General features: G+C 32.6%; 1 protein-coding gene and 1 pseudogene across 1 annotated transcript in view; one reads left to right on the plus strand and one right to left on the minus strand.

The window, feature by feature from the left end:
• LOC132060617 (probable small nuclear ribonucleoprotein G) overlaps nucleotides 1-22,735 on the plus strand; it is a 62,213-nt gene that overhangs the window by 38,845 nt on the left and 633 nt on the right. The gene's annotated exons all lie outside the window — the stretch shown is intronic.
• Nucleotides 18,464-22,461, minus strand: LOC132060439 (chromatin assembly factor 1 subunit FAS2-like; annotated as a pseudogene).

Consider the following 22,735-nt stretch of genomic DNA (forward strand, 5'->3'; position numbering starts at 1 on the left):
AGGTCAATATAGCTCGTATTCACATGATATACTTGGCGTTTAATCGACAAGAAACAAAGTGTGGTCTATTGCTAGAGAGTTGGGCGGTATGCGTGGTGGTTAACAAGTATGTTTGTATTACATCATTTAAACAATTTTTAGATGCTTATTTAATTTGATTTTGCTTTTCCTTCTGCGGTTGCTCTTTACATGCCAAATAATTGGTTTGTTTAAGCCTTTGATTTCAGAGATAATATTAAGGAATGTGTAAACTTTCAGTTCCTTGGCCAATTGTAGATCAGTACAACGATTAAACAACTAAGTTGAAGAGGGTCGATCTCCTCAGCTGGTGATAGGATAAATTTGCCAAACTGTTGATACCAAAGACAGGAGTAGGCAACGTATAAGAAGAGCATCTGTATTTTTGTTGCTATAACTAATCCTTCTGCTTTTTAAATTTGTTAGGTAATTGTAATTTTAATACCAAGCTAAAGAATGCAAATTCTACACAGTTCATAAGATTCATTTCTTGCAACTCAACAACTGTAAAATTTTCTCTTTCAGCTCCTTTATATCTGTTGTATGTAACAGTTTTTTAAAAAAAAAATATATTTTGCTATTTTATATAGTCTTCCTTTTTATGCGTGCACTTATCGTTCATTTTTTTGCACGGATTGCCCTTTAAAGGCGCTGGTATTTAATTTTTGCCCTTCGTCTAAAAAAGTGATCGAAAATACCACGAGGTTCTAGTTACCCAAGTTAAGTCCCAAAAAAAAAAAATCGCAACGCAAGGTTCCGCGAAAGTTAGGCCTTATATAGTTATGTTGTAGTTCCAAGTTAGGCCTTATAAAGCATAAACTCTGTAGTTCTAAGTTATGCCTAAGGCAAAAGTTATGCCGGACGAGGGGTATATAGAAACTATGCCTTGCCTTACGATTTTTTTTTTTTTTTTACTTGGCCCTAGTTACGTGCTTAGGGGCCCAACTTTTGCCCGAATAGGCTTAATTTGCTACGAAATTCTATCTGGCGAAATTTATTTTTTATACACTGCTGGCATTTGAACCCAGAATCTCAGGGGTATTTTTGGCCGCTTAACGTACCGAAGCACAAATACTAAAGACCAGCAATTTGAGGGACAAAAATTAAAGGCCATCCCTGAATAAGGCATTTGCGCAAATGATCCCTTATCGTTCAGCCAAAGCCCAAACAACTCGGGTATGTATAGTTGAGCCCATCTGATCAAATTTGTTTTTCTTCTTTATTATTTGAAATAAATCTTGCTGGGGTAGTACGAACATTTAGACAAAATAAACAAAAGAAAAAAAGTAGAAATCGAATGGATCCATAGGTAGATGAAACATCTAATTGAAATGTGCAAAATTTGACATTAAGGTTAAAGTTAAAATAACGAGAAAACTATGAGCCTGTTTGGATGGGCTTAAAAAAGCAGTTTATAAGCAAAAAAAAAAAAAAAGTTGGGGTAGGCCAACTTATTTATTTTGGCTTATAAGCTGTTTCAGCTTATAAGCTGCTTTTTTTAAGTTAAGCCAAATGGGCCAACTTATTTTTTTAGGCTTATTTTAAGCACAAAATGACTTATACACGTGCCACCAAACACTCAAAAAGCTAAAAAATAGCCGATAAGTCGTTTTCAAATAACTTATAAGCTAAGCCAAACGGGCTCTATGTTGGTGTCTAGATTTCTCAATGTTTCACTCGAGGGAGTTTCAGGAAAGGGTTAATGGTGGAATTAATAACAGTAAAATTAAAAACGTCAGCAACGGTGTTCAAAATTTAATATATAAGTACGCAAAATATTTTTGTAACTATATATTAACTAGTTAAACACATGCCCCCTGTGGCCTCCAAGCAATTTCATGATTGAAGTTCATGGATACGAATTTGGGATCATTTATTTCTGATGCATATCTAAAATTTAAATTCAATGGGTTTAACTTTAAAAAAAATTAGAACCGAATTTATTATATTATACTGTTAAGATTATGAGCTCATATCTAATAGTTGGTGAGATTTTCATATTTTTTTACATATACATCAATATTTTGTCGAAAATTGTGGATTGATCTAATACCCATAGCCAAAAGGCTATATCCATTTTGGATTCTACCAGCAGAGGGGGATCTAAGGTTTCTAAAACATGGGTGCACCATTATAGAAAGGAGAACAAAAAGTATTACTACTCCCTCTATCCCAATTTATTGATACACTTTCCTTTTTAGTCTGTCCCAAAAACAATGATACATGTCTTTATTTGACAATAATTTAACTTTAAACTTTACTTTTTATGCTTAACGGTATGAGTTATAACCACACAAATATCTTTGATTTGTTTTAGACCACAAGATTCAAAAGTCTCCTTTATTTCTAAAACTCCATGTCTACTCAAACTATATCACATAAATTGGGACGGAGGGAGTATATAGTATGTGGGAATCAATCTGTTTTACATTGGGTAAATAACTCAACACTCAACCAAGTCCCACCATTTAGTTTTTTTTTTTACTTAATAGCCAACTAATTAATAAGTGCACCATTCAGCCTTTTTGCAGCATGGGGTGCAGTAGATAATATTGATAAATTCTAGAAAATATGTACATAAGTCGATTCAAGAAACTTATATTTGATTTACTGAGTTCAAAATATATACTCCCTCCCAATTTATGTGATACACTTTTTTTTAGTCCGTCCCAAAAAGGTTGATATAGACTTTACATTGGCGAATCAAGACACTCACGTTATTGTATTGCAAGAGGCAACTTGTGCTAACTTCCATTTTTCCCAGCTTGAAAAAACGACGATTTGGTGTTCATATGGGATTCTTTGGTTGTCCGGCCTACTACGCCTACAAATAAGGATTATAAGAATATCTCGAGTGGTAACAAATATTTATGGTACGAATTTGAGCTTATTAAATCAAAAGAAAGAATAACAACTATTGGAGTTCCTGGAGATCCAAGATATGGCCTAGATTTACAACAAAAACCAATACTGCAAGAGCGCAGGAAGAAAAAAACGCCATGGATATGTTGGGAGATTTCATGGAGATCCAAGATATGGCCTAGATTTACAACAAAAACCAACATAATCCATGGTGTTTTTTTCTTCTTTCACTCTTGTAGTATTGGTTTTTGTTGTAAATCTAGGCCATACCTTGGATCTCCATGAACTCTAATTCGTTATTCTTTCTTTTGATTTAATAAGCTCAAATTCATACCATAAATATTTGTTACCACCCGTGATATGCTTATAATCCTTATTTGTAGGCGTAGTAGGCCGGACAACCAAAGAATCCCATATGAACCCCAAATCGTCGTTTTTCAAGATATGAAAATTAGTTCCCAAGTTGGGCACGGTAGTTGCCTCTTGCAATACAATAATGAATGTCTTGATTCGCCAACATAAAGTGTATATCAACCTTTTTCTTGTTGATATTCCACGATACAATTCGTAATCAACTTCCTCTTTCTTTTGTCGTCATTTTCTATTTTAGACTTCATAAAACATAGATTAGCAAATAAAAATAATAATCTATTAACAATATAAAAAAAAATTGGTACCAAAAAGAACAAAACAAAAATGACGTGGCATGATTAAATGTCGTAACATGATGTAATTAGAATTTTCAGCTCTAGTGAAATTCAGAGACATGTTACAGTCTGTGGCAATAAGAATTATCATAAGTGGTCGAAAAGAGGATTTATCCGGGCAGCAAAAGCTTCAAAAGGGGTGGCAGATAGGTTAGTACAAATACAACCACAATTCAATAAGGAGTCAAAGCAGGAAAAAGTAATAGATTTGAGAAGATGAAGAAACATAAGCTTATCATACATGCATGTACAGATATATAGAGGCACATACCATAGACCAAAAAAATGAAATGGTAAGAGGTCATTCAAACATGAAAAACAAACTATTACCTACCGATAAACCATCTATAAGGTTGATACAACCAACACTACAACACATTGTATCTATAGCTATGAAATTTAAGCTACGAATTTAAAAATCGTAGCTATTACCCAGTAATAGCCACAAAAATTCGAATTCCATAGCTATCTACAAATTCATAAAATTTCTTAGCCACAAAAATCAAATTGACATAGCTAATTCTTCAATTTTGCTATAATTGCCAACAATCGTGGCAATAATTACCTAAATAGCTACAAATCTATTGCTACAATAAAGTTTTGTAGCTGATCACAAGTTTTTGCCACGCGATAAAACTTATCGTAGCAATAGTAACCTTTTAGCCACAGTAAATATTTGAAACAAAATGTTGTAGCTAAATAGAAATTTTTGCTTCAAGATATATAAAAACTCGTGGCAATAGTTAAGTGATATAGCCACGAAGTTTTTGCTAGAACAAAATTTCATAGCTAGTTATCAATTTTTGCCACGAGTTGAAACTTATTGTAGCAATAGTAACCTTTTTAGCCACAATAAATTATTTGAAACAAAATATTGTAGCTAAATGAATATATTTGCTTCAAGTTATAACAAAAAGTGGCAATAATTAATGATATGGCTATAGATTTTTTTTGCTATAATAAAATTTCGTAGCTAATTATTAATTTTTGCCACGTGTTGAAACTTGTTGTAGCAATAGTAACATTTAAGCCATAAAAACTTACTTAAAATAAAATATTATAGCTGAAGAAATATTATACTTCGAGTGCTAAAATGTCGTGGCAATAATTGGCTTAATAGATATAATTACTTGTCATGATGAAATCATATAGCGACAGATTTATTGTTGTGATAAAATTTCGTAGCTAATAAATTTTTAACACGATTGAAATTTATTGTAGCAATACTAACCTTTTAGCCACATTAGATAATATTTTCTTGCACTCAAAGTTAGCATAAAATAGTACTAATATAATCACAATAAAGATATTAGTACAATGGCTGAAATATATAGTTGTAGCTAAGATTTTACAATGTTTCTCTAGGAAAGCTTTTTCATTCACTGTTTTTTAGGAGCAGCACATATTCACCGTTATTACCTGGTCACCATCTATTAGAAAGTACTTGTTTTATTTACTATTTTGGGGAAGAGGCCACAAATATGTTTTGGTGATTGTGGGTGAGTGTAAATTAATTGTTATTCTTGAACCTTTTTTATTGGAATAATACATTTTAATGTAATTATAGGTGTCCATTGTTGGATTCAATTCAATTCAAATTTTACAGGCTTACTTGTAAGTTTCAAATAAAATTTAAATATATAGTGATTATATATAATTATATTTGATTAAGTAATTAAATCGAATTTAAAGTAAAAAGCTTCACTAAGTCTTGCTCAAGTTCATCTTCATCAAGTGCTTCGAAAATTCTATCTGACTTGAACCTGTTCGACCTGGGAAATACCTTTATCGAGCTAGTGTAATTAGGTGTTGATCGTCCTATTTAATTCAATTTTACATGGTCTTACTTATAAGTTTTAAATGTAATTCAAATAGATAGGTATATCTAACCGCTATTAAAAAACTACCCAAAATCGACGGCCAAAACTGACGGATACTGAAAACGGACCAAAAACTGACGGACTATGGGTTGTTGATTTAGGTCGCGCCACTTTTTCAAAATCGACGGACTGCGTCGATTATGTAAAAAAAAAATTAAAAAAAAAACGCAGAGCTTGTCGTTTTTTTTAAATAAAAAAAAGAAATGTAGCAACTTAAAATTGAACCTAGGTATGTAACCTAAAATCGAACAATTCTAACGCTAGACCATTTATGTTCTTTGATCAAATACTTCAATTGTTTTGTTCGTAGGTTTTTTTGTCGGTTTTCCCCCCTTTTTTTAGTAGTGAATTAAATGTAATTGACTATTTATATTGGACTTAAACAATAAAATAACTTCAGTAAGGCTGTTCAAGCATCATCCTAAATAAGTGCTTCAAGTATTGTTGTTTGAGTTGGGCCTCGGTTATTGGAATAATACTTTTATTTATCTAATGTTATTAGACGTTCATATAAAGTTCGATTCGATTTAACTTTACGTGATCTTACTTGTAATTATAAATTTAAATATAATTTAAATAAATAGGCAGCATCTAAATATTATCTAATCTAGCACTTCAAGAATTGTTATTTGATTAGAATCTATTCCTTGATATAATACATTTTAGTGTAATTAGAGGTGTTCGTCATTCGATGCGATTCAAATTTTACAGGCATACTTGTAAGTTCAAATCTAATTTGAATAAGTACTAATTGTATTTAATTACCTTTGATCAAGTAACTATTTTGAATTTAAAATACAAATTAAGTCTCACTCAAGTTCATCTTGATCAAGTGATTCGAGAATTATTATTTGAGTCGTTCTATTTAATTCAATTTCATAGATCGAGACAATACTTTTAACAATCCAGTGTAATTAGGTGGTGATCGTTCTATTTAATTCAATTTAACATAGTCTTACTTGTAAGTTTTAAAATATAATTCAAATAAATCAAATAGTTAAATTATATCTAAAATTTAATTGACAATTTACGTTGAATTTAAACAAAACTTCACCAAAGGCTCAAGTTTCATCCTGAACAAGTGCTTTAAGAATTGTTATTTGACGTGAACCTCTATTATTGGAACAATACCTTTATCGATTTAATGTAATAATTAGATGTTCATATTTAGTTTGATTCGACTTAATTTTATGAAATCTTACTTGTATTTGTAAGTTTAAAAATTATTTAATTAAATAGGTAATTGTTATTTGTCTTGGACTTGATCTATCGGGACAACACCTTTATGATCCACTACTAATTCAAATACTTGATGATTATTGAAAATTTAATTATAATTAGTTGTATTAAAGAGTAATAATTCAATATTGCTAATATAGAAGTGACTCTATATCATAATTTATATCACAAAAGTATGGACTTCAAAAAATGTTCAATAATTAATAAGTTATAAATTAAAATGGACACATCTATTTATTTTACATCAAATTGCAATGTATTTCTATTAAGAAAATTCTTACCTAACATTTTTTTTATTGTACTTGACTATTAGGAGGGAATTCACAATAATTTCCCTCTAATTTACTAAATTATAAAAAGAAAAGAATTGTGTTGAAATTTGAAAACAAAAAGAGTTCCCTCCAAATTATTTCCCTCTAACATTTTTATGCCTAAATCATAGCTTTGTTTTCCTATTAAAGAGCCAAAAACCCTAAAAGAGTAAGCACCCTAAAAGAAAAATAAAAAAGTGCCGTCACTTCTCCCATCTCAAATATCCATAGTTCCAACTTTTAATTTCAAGTGATAGTTAAGAGGTAACATATAGAACCTTTTATTTGCTTCTTGCTTATGATTTAAACAAAGTTTGTTCTTATCTTGTGAGATAATACAGTAGCGAACGTTCTCGTTATTATTTATTATTTTTGTCTCATTCACAATTTGTTTTAAATAATTTTTCTAATCAATGAAGTGTATAACCTTTTTTGTAAATTTTTATTGTATTTTATTCACTGTTTTTTAAAGAGTTTGTCTCATTCATAGTTTTTTTCAAAAGAGTTTTTCTAATCAAGATGATTACTGTAATTTTTTTAGAAAACAGAAAATATCAATTTTTGTTCTTTAATTGTATGTATTTTTCATTTATTTTTATTTATGACGAAGTACTTTTACGCGTTACAAATTTTTCATTTATTTTTATTTATGACAAAGTAATTTTACGCCTTACAAATTCTTGTTTGCAGTCAGACATGGATAGGAATGGTCTTCGGAAATAACCTAATCGCTTGACTGATAATGATGATATGAATTAACCTCCTAAGACGTCGATTAAAGAAAATTTGCCCACACAACAAAGTGGAAGAACTTGTTTATCCGGGTAATATAACTTTTGTGCAATATTGAATTCATTATTAAAGCAATCTTTTGTTTTTCAATTAGATAAATTAGTGTATTTGTTTAATCATATATAACTAACTCGTGTTCAATAATTGTTATTGCAGCTTGTGCAGGAGTGACGGAAGCATCAAAATTGATGGGGACATGAATAATTATTTTTTCTCTTGTAAAAGTATATCGATATGTATGAATAAAGTGATGTTTCACTATTTTGAATGAAATTATTGAACCTTTATCAAGTCTTTTTTTTCTAATATATTGCGTTTATTACATAATTGAAGATATTCTGCTACGATATTGTCTATAGTTTCATGCCGAAAATGAATTCTCAGCTACATTATATGGCTAACAATGTTGGTGGCAAATTTTTTAATTAGTAGCTATGTAATTTTTTGAATTCGTAGCTAAACATACATATAATTGCCACGCAAATGAGTACATGGACACGTATTTTTATTTCTCTAGTAAATGAAGAAAATCTTTTGCTACAACTTTATCCCTCGTGACAAAAAATATGGACTTTTAGCTATGAGCTATTGAATTCGTAGCTAGACATATTATATTGCCACGTATCGAGAACAAGACTATAAATTTTAACTTTCCGTAGCAAATGAAGATTCTTTTTAGCTATAATGTTATTTATTTCATGGCTAAAGGTATTGATTCTTAGCTACAATATGAAAATATTTATGGAAAATATTTTAATTCATCGCTATGAATTTTTTAATTCGTAGCTAAATACGAGTACAATTGCCACGAAACTAAGCTATTGAAATAGCCATAAAATTTGAGTTTGCGTGGCAAACAAATTAAATCTTTTGCTACAACATAACATCTTGTGGCTACAATATGAAGATAGCAACAAATTTTATTAGTCGTGGCAAAAGAATAAAATCACTTGCCACAAGTATATATTTCGTAGCAGTAATGTTCTACGATCGCTAAACACTACAAACAAAAAAAAACTCGTAGCAATAAGTATAAGTCCTTAGCCACGGACCATGTAAAATTTGTAGCTAACTTTTAGCTACGCCACATTTTGCTAATGATGCTACGGAAAAAAAAATTTGTGGCTAAAGTGTTCAGCCACGAAAAATTTCATGTTTAGCTACAATGTATTTTGTAACAATATATGCCTTGTGTTGTAGCGCAACAAATTTTGAAAGCATACTACAAATATTACTCCTAATTTAATCTTATGACTAAATACTACCTAGTAATGGATCAAGGTACTCATGACTTTTAAAAAAAGGAAAATGAGAAAGAAGATGCTAAAAGAAAGCCAAAAAATATTAAGACAATGCGGAAAAAAGAGAAATTAGTAGCATAACAATAGTACTTTGAACAATTACTGGTTGTCATCTAGCTCTCAGGAAATTAACTGCGCCAAATGTTGAGCTACGACAATAAAATCTAAATAGAACATGCTACAAATGGTTCTCTACTACATGTACCTCAAGCTAGGGGGAAAGGAGAGTTTTCTCTGTGTTCTACTTTAAAAAAAAGCTCTGGTTTCATAAGTTGGCAAAGAGAGTTTGGGGTAGCTAGAGGTAGGCGCAAATGTGGTGTGTATATATATTCGTGATTCATCCTAATGAATTAAGTAATTTTGGTTCAAGTTTTCTTTATGTATTAAAAGTTTACTCCTGCTAAATAAGTATAAATTACTCCCTTAGTCCCAATTTATGTGATATAGTTTGACCGGGCACGGAGTTTAAAAATAAAGAAAGACTTTTGAATCTTGTACAAAAAAAACAAATCAAATATTTGTGTGGTTATAACTCATCTCGTTAAGCGTAAAAAGTAAAGTTTAAAGTTGAATTGTTGCCAAATAAAGAAATGTATCATTCTTTTTTGGATGGATTAAAAAGGAAAGTGTATCACATAAATTGGGACAAAGGGAGTATATATTTTGAACTCACTAAATCAAATATAAGTTTTCCTGAATTGACTAATGTACATATTTTCTAGAATTTATCAATATTATCTATTGCACCCCATGCCGCAAATAGGCTGAATGGTGCACTTATTAATTAGTTGGATATTAAGTTAAAAAGGCTAAATGGTGGGACTTGGTTGAGTATTGAGTTATTTACCCAAAGTAAAATAGATTGATTCCCACATACTATATACTCCCTCCGTCCCAATTTATGTGATATAGTTTTAGTAGGCACGAAATTTAAGAAATGAAGGAAGACTTTTGAATCTTGTGGTCTAAAACAAATCAAAGATATTTGTGTGGTTATAACTCATATCGTTAAGCGTAAAAAGTAAAGTTTAAAGTTAAATTATTATCAAATAAAGACATGTATCATTCTTTTTGGTACAGACTAAAAAGGAAAGCGTATCAATAAATTGGGACAGAGGGAGTAGTAATACTTTTTATTCTCCTTTTTATAATGGTGCACCCATGTTTTAGAAACCTTAGATCCCCCTCTACTGGTAGAATCCAAAGACGGATATAGCCTTTTGGCTATGGGTATAAGATCAATCCACAATTTTCGACAAAATATTGATGTATATGTTAAAAAATATGAAAATCTCACCAATTATTAGATATGAGCTCACAATCTTAACAGTATAATATAATAAATTCAGCTCTAATTCTTTTTTTTAAAGTTAAACCCATTGAATTTAAATTTTAGATATGCATCAGAAATAAATGATCCCAAATTCGTATCCATGAAATTCAATCTTGAAATTGCTTGGGGGCCACAGAGGGCATGTGTTTAATTTTGTCCACTAGTTAAAAGAAATATCCTGTATATTTTAGGTTGCAACAAACAAGTTGATTCACGCTATTACTAGGCTAGAGTCCATTTTTTTCAATTATGACAACCTTTAATCAATAGGGTTGCATGCATTTTCTTCTGATATTTTTTAACACAAAAATAGAAATTCTTGTCTTTCTTAAGCAAGTACACTTGAAATTTCTTAACATAAAAATAGAAATTAAACGTCCCTAATAGGAAATTGCACATGAAATGCAGTGCTTGTGTGTGTGTGAAAAGATTAATTTGTCTAAAGATGTTTCTCTTTATTTGCTATTTTCTTGTATTTTGACAGTTGTATATGTATTTGCTTAAATGTTTAAACAATGCCTTTCTAATGGTAGTCCAGCCATCATGAGTGCATATGAAACAAGACCAGTGAATAGGAAGATGATAAATTAGTATATTTTCAGTATTATCGGTACTGTACCCTCTAAATAGTGTACGATGGAGACAAATTAGATAGTGATTTGTCCTCGAATTAAACATGTACATTTCTTAAATTATTGCTCTGCGGTTTCGTTTTCCCTTACGGTCAGTATTTAGAGGAAAAAAGTTGAGATCTTGGAGGGGAAAGGGGGGGGGGGGGTGGTATTGGTTTGGAGGTTATGATCGTCTTAGATAACTGTGTAATAATGGAACTATTCCTTACATTTTAAGTGTCTTTTAGGTTTTAATACTTTAACAAAGAAAAAGAAACATTAAGGGTGTGTTTGGTACGGAGGAAAAAATGTTTTCCAATTTCTCACGTTCGTTTGGTCAAAATTTTTGAGAAATAATTTTTTTAGGAAAACAAGTTCCTTAACATGGGAAAAATGAAGTCCGTAATCAAAGTAGGGAAAACTAGTGATACTTGATTGGAAAAGTAAGAATGGACATTAAAAAAAAGTGGATTCTGCAAATAATAACCAAAGGCATGTTGTAGTATTATCAATATTATAAGAAAAAACACAGATCCAAACTAATTCATTCTCCCCATTATTTCGTCTTTAACAAGCAAAATGCAGTAACAGAACATTCATACCAAAATATATATATATATATATATATATAAAAGTACGAGAAATAGGACTTAAAAACTTGAATAACAACATGAAAATGGACCTTAAATGAGACGAGAATGAACTTGCTTGAATAACCTGTTGTGGCCTTGGACCTCGAGAAACCGCGAATCCTTTACGAACTTGCTTGACAATGATGGAAGATGGAACTAAAAACTACAAGAAAGAGCTAGCAAATGGAATTATGTAGATGAAGATGGAGGTTTTGGGGTATTTTCATGGTAGAAAACAGTGGGGTTCATGTTTTTTTTTTAATCAAAACAAGGAAAAATGAAAAAAGAAAACTCAAATCTCCCTCTTTTCTCCTCTACGGCTGCAAGGTTTTGTAATGGTATTAGGTTCCTTCTTTTCCTAGGATTCTGTCCAATTATATAATACTCCTATGTATGTAGGGTGTGAAAATGATGAAAAGGTTTTGGGTTGATGGGTCTTGGAATGGGGCAGATGGATTTTTATAATGTAAAATGAATTTTTGTTTTTGTTCTCTTGTTGATATTTTAAGAGAAAATATATATAAAAAGGGTGCATGTAGTATGTGTGTGTAGGTGAGATATTAAAATTGAGTGGTCCCCACCCTTTTTCTTTTATCCACTCTTATTATGTGTGTATATGCAATTGTGTGTATATGCAATTGTGTGATATGACATATAATTAACAAGTGAGAACATAAAATATACTACTCCTACTAAATTAAAAATAGCAAGATTAAAATATGTAGTTACTCTATATTTAAAACTTTTTATTTGGAAGTTAAACTAAAAACAGACAAAACATATTTTTGGACATTTCCTTTCTTTTAAAAACACAAAATTTGTACTCTAAAAATAGTGAATATTTTTGTTCTTTTTTTTTATTTCCGCAAATAAACCTACTAAATAAAAATAGAGTGAAATCGACTCATCAAAACTAAAATTAAAAAAAAAAAAATTAGACATTAAAATGTGAAAACACACTGGGGAGGGTAAAAAATCACGTGTCTACAATCGTGGGTGTGGGGGTTGGTGTGGTATGGGCTGGTGGGGTTGGGGTGGGGTTGGTGGGGCTTGGGTGAGTATTTTCCGGAAAATGTCTTCTACCAACCAATCGAACATGAGAAAATAAGTAGAAATTTACTTATTTTCCAAGAACACATTTTTCAGGAAAACATTTTCCATGGAAAACATATTCCTCTATACCGAACACAACCTAAGTATAAGGAAGTATAATTTATTAAATTACCCTTATTTGTTTTTTATTTCCCCTCACTTTATTGCACTTGCAAATTTGAAAGTGAGTATTACACCCTCCGTCTCATTTTAATTATCGTTTTAGTTCAAACAAATTGTCTGAAAATAATTGTTACTTTAGGAATTCAAGAGTAAAGTTGGCAATTGTTTCCAACTATACCCTTAACTTTAAAAGTAGATTAGTTCTTTTTAATACTGCTTAATTCTACAAAAGTATCTAAAATATAGGGGTAGCTTAGTAAACTATACCTTGCATTTAATATTTTTTCTTAATAAGCGCAAAAAGAAAACTAAAACCTAAAGCGATAGTTAAAATCAGACGAAGAGAGTATTAATCACTTTTTGCTTTCCAATAGAAAGCAAAAATATATATATACACACTCCCTCCGTCCCAATTTATATGATGTAGTTTGACTGGGCACGAAGTTTAAGAAATAGTAAAGGAAGACTTTTGAATCTTGTGGTCTAAAAAGAGTCAAAGATATTTGTGTGGTTATAGATCATCTCATTAAGCGTAAAGTTTAAAGTTAAATTGCTGCCAAATAAAGAAATGTGTCATTCTTTTTGGGACTGACTAAAAAGGAAAGTGTGTCATATAAATTAGGACAGAGGGAATATATATATATATAAACACAACAACAACATACCCAGTGAAATCCCACTAAGTGGGGTCTGTGGAGGGTAGAATGTATGCAGACCTTACCCCTACCTTGGGAGGATAGGGAAGTTATTTCTGGTAGAAGGTAGTGTGTGTATATATATACCGTTCCTAAAGCAATAGATGTGTTGACTTTTTTTATTTTTTTTTATTTTAATTAGAACGATATGTAATGGGACTCAGGGGCAGATTTAGTGGATGCCGAGGGTGTCCGATATAAGGTGTTCACCCGAACCCCCACCCCACCCCACCCCAAAACCAACCACTCCCACAACCCCAAATTATACTGCTTTACTACATCGTAAGAAAAAATTGCAATAATAAATGTGACTCATTGCCAAAAAGAGGAAAGGTGAAAACTAGAAGCAAATTATACTGCTAATACCACTTTACTACATCGTAAGAAAAAATTGCAATAATAAATGTGACTGATTGCCAAAAAGAGAAAAGGTGAAAACTAGAAGCAAATTATACTGCTAGTACCACTTTACTACATCGTAGTATTACCAATTGTTGAATTGTCACTTCATTAGTTGAAGTACCGCATTTTTTTATGGCAGGACTACATGTTGACCACTTTATATTTTGGGAAAAAACTGCAACATAGTAATTAGTAGCGGGGGTGAATTATGACCATTTCGATGTCTGCTCGTAGTGGCAATAAAAGTTGAAAAAACAGTGAAATATGTGAGTAATAAGATAAGAGGAGCCTTATAAATCGCAATAATAAATGTGACTCATTGCCAAAAAGAGGAAAGGTGAAAACTTGAAGCAAATTATACTGCTAGTATCGTAGTATTACTAATTGTTGAATTGTCACTTCATTAGTTGAAGTACCGCATTTTTTATGGCAGTACTACATGGATTAGGGCTACTTACCGGACGTATTTTGCCGATATATAATTATGCTTAGGCTTATCGGTTATCGGCTTTTAAATGTACTAATTCGCTAGTCAACCGATAAGATATCGGTTGGTCCGGTATCAAGTTATTAATTATCTGGCGATTATCCGGCAGTGTATCGGCTAAATCTAAGAAAAAATGAAAGTTAAAATCACATATAGTCCAACTTCCACAATGATTTTGAGTTCTTCGAATTCCATTATGAAACCACACAGCAGTAACAAGGAAAACTCATAGGATGGTTATTTTCTACCTGTGAAGATGACTAAGAACTTTAAATTTTCTCATAGGATGGTTATTACTTTCTCATATGATGAATTCAGAAATCATGTTATGACCACTTGAGAGACTTATAATTATGAAAACCATAGGATTGTTTAAAATCACCATGGAAAATTACTCATAGGATGGTTTTTTCTGTTTTTCATTGAATACAGACTAAGAACTAACCGTAGTGCGTTTCTCAAAGGATCGATTTATTTTTCCAGTAGTAATAACCATCTTATGATTTCTTCATTGAATACAGAAATAACTATCCTAGGAAAAAATCTAGAGAACATTTAGTACTACAGAAACTAAATATTTTTATACGCAGGGGTAAAAATATAAATATGATAATTCTTAACGGGTTAACAGTTTACTCGATAAGGAAATTGAGTAATCCACCCCCGCACCGATAAGCCGTTAACTATAAAATTATAATCCGTTCACCAATCGTTGACCCGATAACCCAATATCAATAAGCCAATTTTGGGGTTGGGTTATCAGTAATGGTTCGATTTTGAACAGTCCTACATGGATTCAATCTTTAACTGCTATGGCCTTATTTATTCAAATTAATAAGTATATAACAACTGTCTTTTACTTATAAAATGAAGAATCATATACTTCGGAATTGTACAAACAATACAATCGATAAAGGTGTGTGTTGAACAAAGTTTTTTTTGGTAAAGTGTTGAGCAAAGTTGAAGACGAAGAAAATGAATTAGAATTCAATAGTATTTGAGATTTTTCCTGAGAGATACATGCTACATTTTTTTACTTTAAAGTATATCATATCATATGATATGAGATGAGTTTGTATGTTTTTTTAAAAAATTCTGAAACAATTAAACGAACTAAATCAGAGTGTACACCGTCCATATAGACAAGAGATTTCCAATTGAAATACTAAGTGCCCGTTTGACCATAAAAACAAAATCAATTTTTTCTGGAATTTTTTTTCACTTTATTTGAAAATCGGTGTAAAACTTCGTAAAAATAACAAATACAATTTAAAGTTGTATTTCGAATTTAGAAAATACCTAAATCCTATTTTCACTTTTTTCACTTCCAGAACATTTAAACAACCAAATATTCTTTGCAAAAATTATATCCAAACACAACTCCAACTTCAAAATTCTAAATAAAGTGAAAAATAAGTACTGGTGTCTACCTGGAGTTCCTGATATTTGGAACGAAATGGCCTTTTCGTACCTGCATGGTAGCTAGCTATCGCCATACACCATTGCATCAACAAAGAAAGTTTTGATACTTGCGGATAAAGTTGGTCTTTTTCAATAGTATTTCTCTTTTCTCGCTGTGTGATGTGTTATGATTAATCCAAATTCTAAGTATTTTACCTTATCAAAAAAAAAAAAAAATCCACTGTGGTAGACTTGTTATTACTGGTGAGATTCTTTTTTACGCGCTGAATCTGTTGCACGCGCCACTGTGGCAGCAAAAGCTTGTTCACTTTAGCTAAATACTGCTTATAAAAAAAATGTTTTATATATCCAGATGGCCCAAAGTTGTTTTCCTATTAAGTGAGGTTATTTGTTTGTCGCAGATTCATTTGCTTGGACTGATGTATCATAAGAAGGAACTCTACCAGCTTATGTTTTTCTATGGAGGTCAATCAATTTTGCACAGAAAATGTATAGTTACAGTGAGAAGATAGTTTTGTAACGGGAAATTTATTTCTTCTTTTTTTTTTGGGTTCACTAAATTTGTTGTGGAAGAGGGAAGGAGAAAAATGTATATGACATCTCTTGAGCTTTCTTTTGTTCACTCGATTCTTTGTTACATCAGAAAAGTTGAAAATGTAACATGAAAGTTATTTTTGAATGTATCTTTTTTTTTTTTTTTTAAGTTTCAGGGATTAGAATACGTCTTCGAGCTTAAACTTAGCGATATGGTCAATAGAAATTCATAGAGTCCGCTCATATTGCTCGGAATTGAGATATATTTGGTATTGTTGTCATTAGCATTATATAAATCTTTAACAAATTTGTTACACCAAAATTAGTAAGAATTATCTGTCATAATTGAAACATGATGAGATTACTCTACCTGCTAAATATATAATCTTGAGGAGATTGTTCAACATGGCCCATTACAAGTAAAAGGTTACAAAATCAATTGACCATACTAACTTGTCTAATGTTTGTCAGACTCTAGATATGTTGGGCTAAAACGGCTCAAACATACTTTTAACATAATGTGATATTGTCCGCGTTGGATCAATCTTTCCACTGCATGGTGTCGAACAAAATATCACATTGGTAGGAGAAAAAAAAGAATCTACTTATAAGGAGTTGAATACTCTTAATGATGTAAGGCCTTTTGGGGAAAATCGTGCGGGCTTGGCACAAAGCGGACAATATCACATCATGTTAATAGTATCTTTGAGCCGTTTTAGCTCTGATACTAGTTGTTGGGCTAAAGTGGCTCAAAGATACTCTTAACATGATGTGATATTGTCCGCTTTGGGCCAAGCCCGCACGATTTTTCCTAGGGCTGGGCATAAAATACCGAAAACCGAATTACCGAACCGAACCGGCTATTTCGGAATTCGGTTTTCGGTTTTCGGTTCGGTACTCGGGACTGATATATAAATTTTAGTATTTCGGTTTCGGTATTCGGTATTCACAAATATACCGTTCGGTAATTCGGTAAATACCAAATACCGAAATTTATAAAATTATAGTACAAGCTTTATGTCTTATGGTACTTCGATTGAACATTGCCAAGCAGTGACAAACCATTTCATTGTCTGATCGGTCATTATGTTAAAATGTTTTTATTATTATAGAAGTAGATAGTGTATTGTCAGCAAAAATTTCATCCTATTTGCTATGCCATAGTAGATCTAGGTAATGCATCAACTATGCTCTCTAGCAACTGCTACTGATGATATGACTTAACAATCAAGATCATTACTCTCTACATGTTCTTGAGTTTGTTTAGCCTTAAATCAACTTATTGGATGGAGAAATTGTGGAAAGAAAGCTAGAAATAATGTTGAAGCTATTGTTGGTTTATGGACTGTTTGGGAGTGTTCTTGAGTTATAGTGGCTGGAATTCTAGGTTCTTACAGGCATAATCTGATCAAAGAACAAACAAAGAGAAAAATGAAGGCAAAAGGCATCAGATTCTGTAGACTTTTGTGATTGAATTTCATGAAGCTTAGCACTATTGTGCCATATCTCAAACTTTTAACGGGAAGAGATTTCAATCAAGTTCTAATCATCCTTGTCCTTATACCCCTTCAAAAAGTGTACAGTTCTCTACTCGTTGGTAACATCTTTGTTAGTTTGGTCCTAAATAGATCAAAGCTTTGAGAATTGAAAAATGGATATGCATCATTAAAAATGAATGGTAGTTACTCTTTTCGTTCTCCTATAAATTTGATGTCCAATCTTCACTTGTCAGTCTTATTTAAGCGGATCTTATTTGGTTGCCAATGCGCTTTGCTGCAAAAAAAATGGTATTACCGAATACCGTACATCAACCGAAATTTGATTTACCGATTCGAATTACCGAACCGAAGTTTGAAAGTTCGGTATTTGGTATATACTTTCAATTACCGAATACGAATTACGAACCCGAACTTTAAAAATACCGAACCGAATACCGAACGCTTGGCCCTAATTTTTCCCAAAAGGCCTCATATCATTAGGAGTATCTAACTCCTTACAAATAGCTCATTTTTCTGGAAAACAATAAGCAAATGATTTGGCTGACAATATTACTGGTATACATATGTAGATGAAAAGTCGTCCAAATTTCCCCCAACATTTTCCAAGCCCCACCCCCTAATAAAAGGTAATACAACAAAAGAAACCCACTAGAATTTCAGAGAACTACCAAAATCAATCAATGGCCATTGATGTGATCCTTTTTCTGGTAGACTTTTTAGAAATTTGAGGGGTTGAAACTATTGATTCTTGTTTCACTTCTGCTTTTCCACTATCTATATGCATGGACTTCTCACTGTCAATAGTTTTCGGGACATTTTCTTCCTGTTTCTGTACGATATTTCTATCAAGTCCAGCAATTTCTTTTTCTGCAAACAATTTCCAAATGGAAACATATTTTTAGTCAGGTATGAGGACGAACACATGGACAAAACAATAAAAATTAGTTGGAGCGAGGAACACAGCAAACCTGGCCTACAAAAAGTGGATCCTAGTTCCTCATTATCAAATTCTAGCAGAGTGCAGTAACCATCTTGGGAGGATAAAGCCAGATAATTCCCAGTAGCGGACCTTCATCATCATTTTGATTTAGGCCAAAAAATAAGGAATTAAATAAATTTCTAGAATGCTTCACGGAAGAGAACGGGAGTGCTGACATCATTTTAAAAAGAATAGGGAAGCCCGGAATGCCATGCTATGTCTGTTACAGCAGCATAATGAAGACCAGCTACGATGGCTATTGGTTGAACACTTTCCGTGTCATAGATGTACAAGGAATTCAACGTAGCCACAGCAAAATAAGTCGATAAGGTAGCTTGAACGATGATGCTGCAGTCATCCTCTCAAGCTAAATATCACGGGGCAGAAGTGTACAGCAATGACAGGTTTGTTGGCACCTGAGAGCATTAAAGCTGGCCTGTAAATATCCAACAAAGTTGAGGCGTAAGTATCAGATTATTGTGAGCAAGAGGAACATAATGGATACGCTCTAATAAAATACAATTGTACCAAAAAGACAGACCATCCTTGCCTTGAGAGATCTTTACTAGAAAACACATAAGCAGTGTTCGCTGCTTCTGAAGCAGGCGCAAACTTGTAAGAACCTGAAATAGCAAAACACGTCTATATTCACAAACCTTCTACCTTTACTTCACCAATTTCCTTTTTTCCTATCCACCCCAAAAAATGATAATCTAAAAAATAATACTCCTAAACAAAAAAGGAATACAGGTCAGATGCCTTTAATCTAGCGCATTAGCACTATCACATGAAGAAACAGCTATGAAGTCCAAGTTTCTTTCTCTTGAAGCTCTATCTAGAGTACAATTTTACCTTTCAGAAGCAGTATTGCAAGAAATGCAAATGAAGAGTCCCAAGATAAAGCTTAAATGAGAATTACAACACCGATGTCACGTGGAGATTAACCTAAAAAGGGCAGTCCGGTGTACTAAGCTCCCGCTATGCATGAGATCCAGGGAATGGCCGGACCACAAGGGTCTATTGTACGCAGCCTTACCCTGCATTTTCTGCAATAGGTTGTTTCCACGGATCAAATCCGTGACCTCTTGGTCACATAGCAGCAACTTTACCAGTTACGCCAAGACTCCTTTTCTATGTGGAGATTAACCTGACACTGCAAAAATGTCAAGACAGAGTTCACAAAGAGGGCTATGGGATGATTTTAATCTGAACTTCAGTGGGCTACTTTTATATTTGGACCGCAAAAAGAAGGTCCTAATGCTGCATTATTGGCTTATTCTGAAAGTAGAGAAATATTGTATAACTCATTAGAGAAACATATCAGAATATGATATTTCAAAGGGTGACTGAACTGACACCAATGTCATGTCATTGCAAGAACAAAGTATGTTCAAGACAAAGAACACATGGAGTCTTGATAGAGCTTTCGTTTTCTTTTTTGTCTCTGAGGATGATATCCTGTCCTTTCCTTTTTTTTTTTTTTTTTGGAGGGGTGGGGGAGCAGGGGAAAAGAGCAAAGAGATGAATAACTTTCGGTAAACGAGTCAAAATGCAAAGATTCATAATTAGGACTTTAAAGTTTCAAGGTTGGCACAAGCAGAAAGGAACCATCAGGAGACCAAGATAACCTTCGGCAGAAAGATGGCAGCGTCTCATCGAGAGAGAGAGAAATCAAAAAATAACCATCAGCAGACCACTGCAAGTCCAGTACATCCTTACAATGAAATCTGAGAAAAGTAAACTCATGAGTACTTGTATCAAATTAGAAATAATTCCATTAAAACAATTATTATGCTCCTTTAGTGACAAAGCATTAGGTGATATATCTTATCCATGACTATCAGTCTTAAAGCATTTGCTTGCAGTAATACTAAGCTGGAAGCCAACAGTTGAAAATTCTGTTTAATAAGGGTTGTTAGAATATTATGGATTATTTATATTGTGTTTATTTATTATATGGAGTAGTGGTTAACAAAAGTTGACTATATATATACAATAACATTCTTGTTAAATTTTGATCAACACATTAAACTGTGTTTCCCTGCAAACTACGTGATTCTTATACAGATGCTAGTTTATTCTGCTTAAACCAAAATATAGTCCAAACAAACAGACCCTTAGAATATGATCTACGTTAATTACTTTATTTTATTAAAAAAATGAAAGATATAATCAACATTACCTTTTTTTTTTTTTTTTTTTTTTTCTGATAGAGAATAAATAATCAACATTACATGTCCAGCTTACGGAGGACATGACTTTAGATAGGAGGTTATGGAGGACACAAATTAGGGTAGAAGGTTAGTAAGCAGTTGTGTGGTGTCGTACTTATCCTTGCATACTTATGGTCGTGTAGTATTAGTCTTGTCTTTCGATTCTTGTTACTACTTTTGTTGTTGCTTGTACTTCGATTAGCATATTATTTAGAAATGCCAGTTTATTCTGCTTTAAATTGATTGTTCTTATCTCTAGTAATATTTGATTGTTTCTTGTATTATGTGATTCTATTATCTTGTTGCTATTACTGCTTATTATTGTTGTTTTTTTTATCCCTGATGCTTTTTCATCTCTCTTTGAACCGGAGGTCTATCGGAAATAGCCTCTCTACCTATCAAAAGATAGAGGCAAGGTCTGCGTACACTCTACCCTCCCCAGACCTCACCTAGTGGGATTATACAGGGTATGTTTTTGTTGTTGTTATTGTAGAATAAATAACGCTACTTGTTACCGCACACTTCAACTGTTTCATGTGGTTATAATATCCTATAATCCCGAAAGCAAATCCCTCTTGCACCACCTGCATCCACTAAACCAAGGCTAGCTACTGAAATGACAATTACAACTATTTTCTTCTTCCAACATCAGATCTAAAAATTTATTTGACAAGCAAAGAAGGATAAAGATCACAATCAGAAATACAGGACAAGAAACAAACAGCATGTTCCAATAATTCTCTGGCTAAACCATAAGAATAAAACCAGAAAAATAGTAGCTAATGTTCCATAGCGCAACTCTATAGCTATCCTAAGAGTGCTGGGTAATTCATAATGGGAACAGGACCAAATGAAAGGCTTACGATAACGTCTTTAGGACTTTCCATGTTTTACTGTCATATGAAGAGTGTAGCTTCCAAACGATGAGCTCACCGCCTACATCAGGAGTAGATACTCTTAAAAAGTACAAAGATACATGTAGATAAATAAAAAGTAGAAGTGTACAAAATCTTTCTCTATTCCATCAAAAGCTCTCCTATTCCTCTCACTCCATATGATCCACATCAGCGCTAAAGGGGCAACTTCACATGCCCTGCATCTCCTCCTCCGTCTTCTACGAGCCCACCATCTCAGAGCTTATTGTTAGACTACTAAGAGCTGAAACTATTTTGACCTCTATACTCTTACTAGAACGGCATCTCAGCATCAGTTACCATGCTCTCTGTATATCCTGACTCTCAATACATTCCTGTTTATATTTCCTTTTGATGCAAATGGTTCAAGTCTGAGTGGCCAAAACTGCAATTTTACAGTACCTTTCCTAGACATCTTGCAACCAAAAACCTTTTCATGAATGTTTCTCTTGTTATTGCATGCTTTTGCTGCAGCAATGATGCTATTCTTGTGATTTACTTCTCAGATTGTTTTGCAATGTGTGGGAATGAAAAAGAAAGAGGGGGGGGGGGGGGGGGTGAGGAACTAGTTGAATCGACTATTGTGGTAAATTTTGAAAGGTGCAACTTTTGTCCAAGCATAGATGTCCCCGGACTTAAACAAGTCATATTTATGAAGCTGTAAATGCATCTTTTGCATTAACCTTGTG

This window comes from Lycium ferocissimum, chromosome 6, assembly GCF_029784015.1.
Source record: "Lycium ferocissimum isolate CSIRO_LF1 chromosome 6, AGI_CSIRO_Lferr_CH_V1, whole genome shotgun sequence".
In the NCBI taxonomy this organism is placed as follows: Eukaryota; Viridiplantae; Streptophyta; class Magnoliopsida; order Solanales; family Solanaceae; genus Lycium; species Lycium ferocissimum.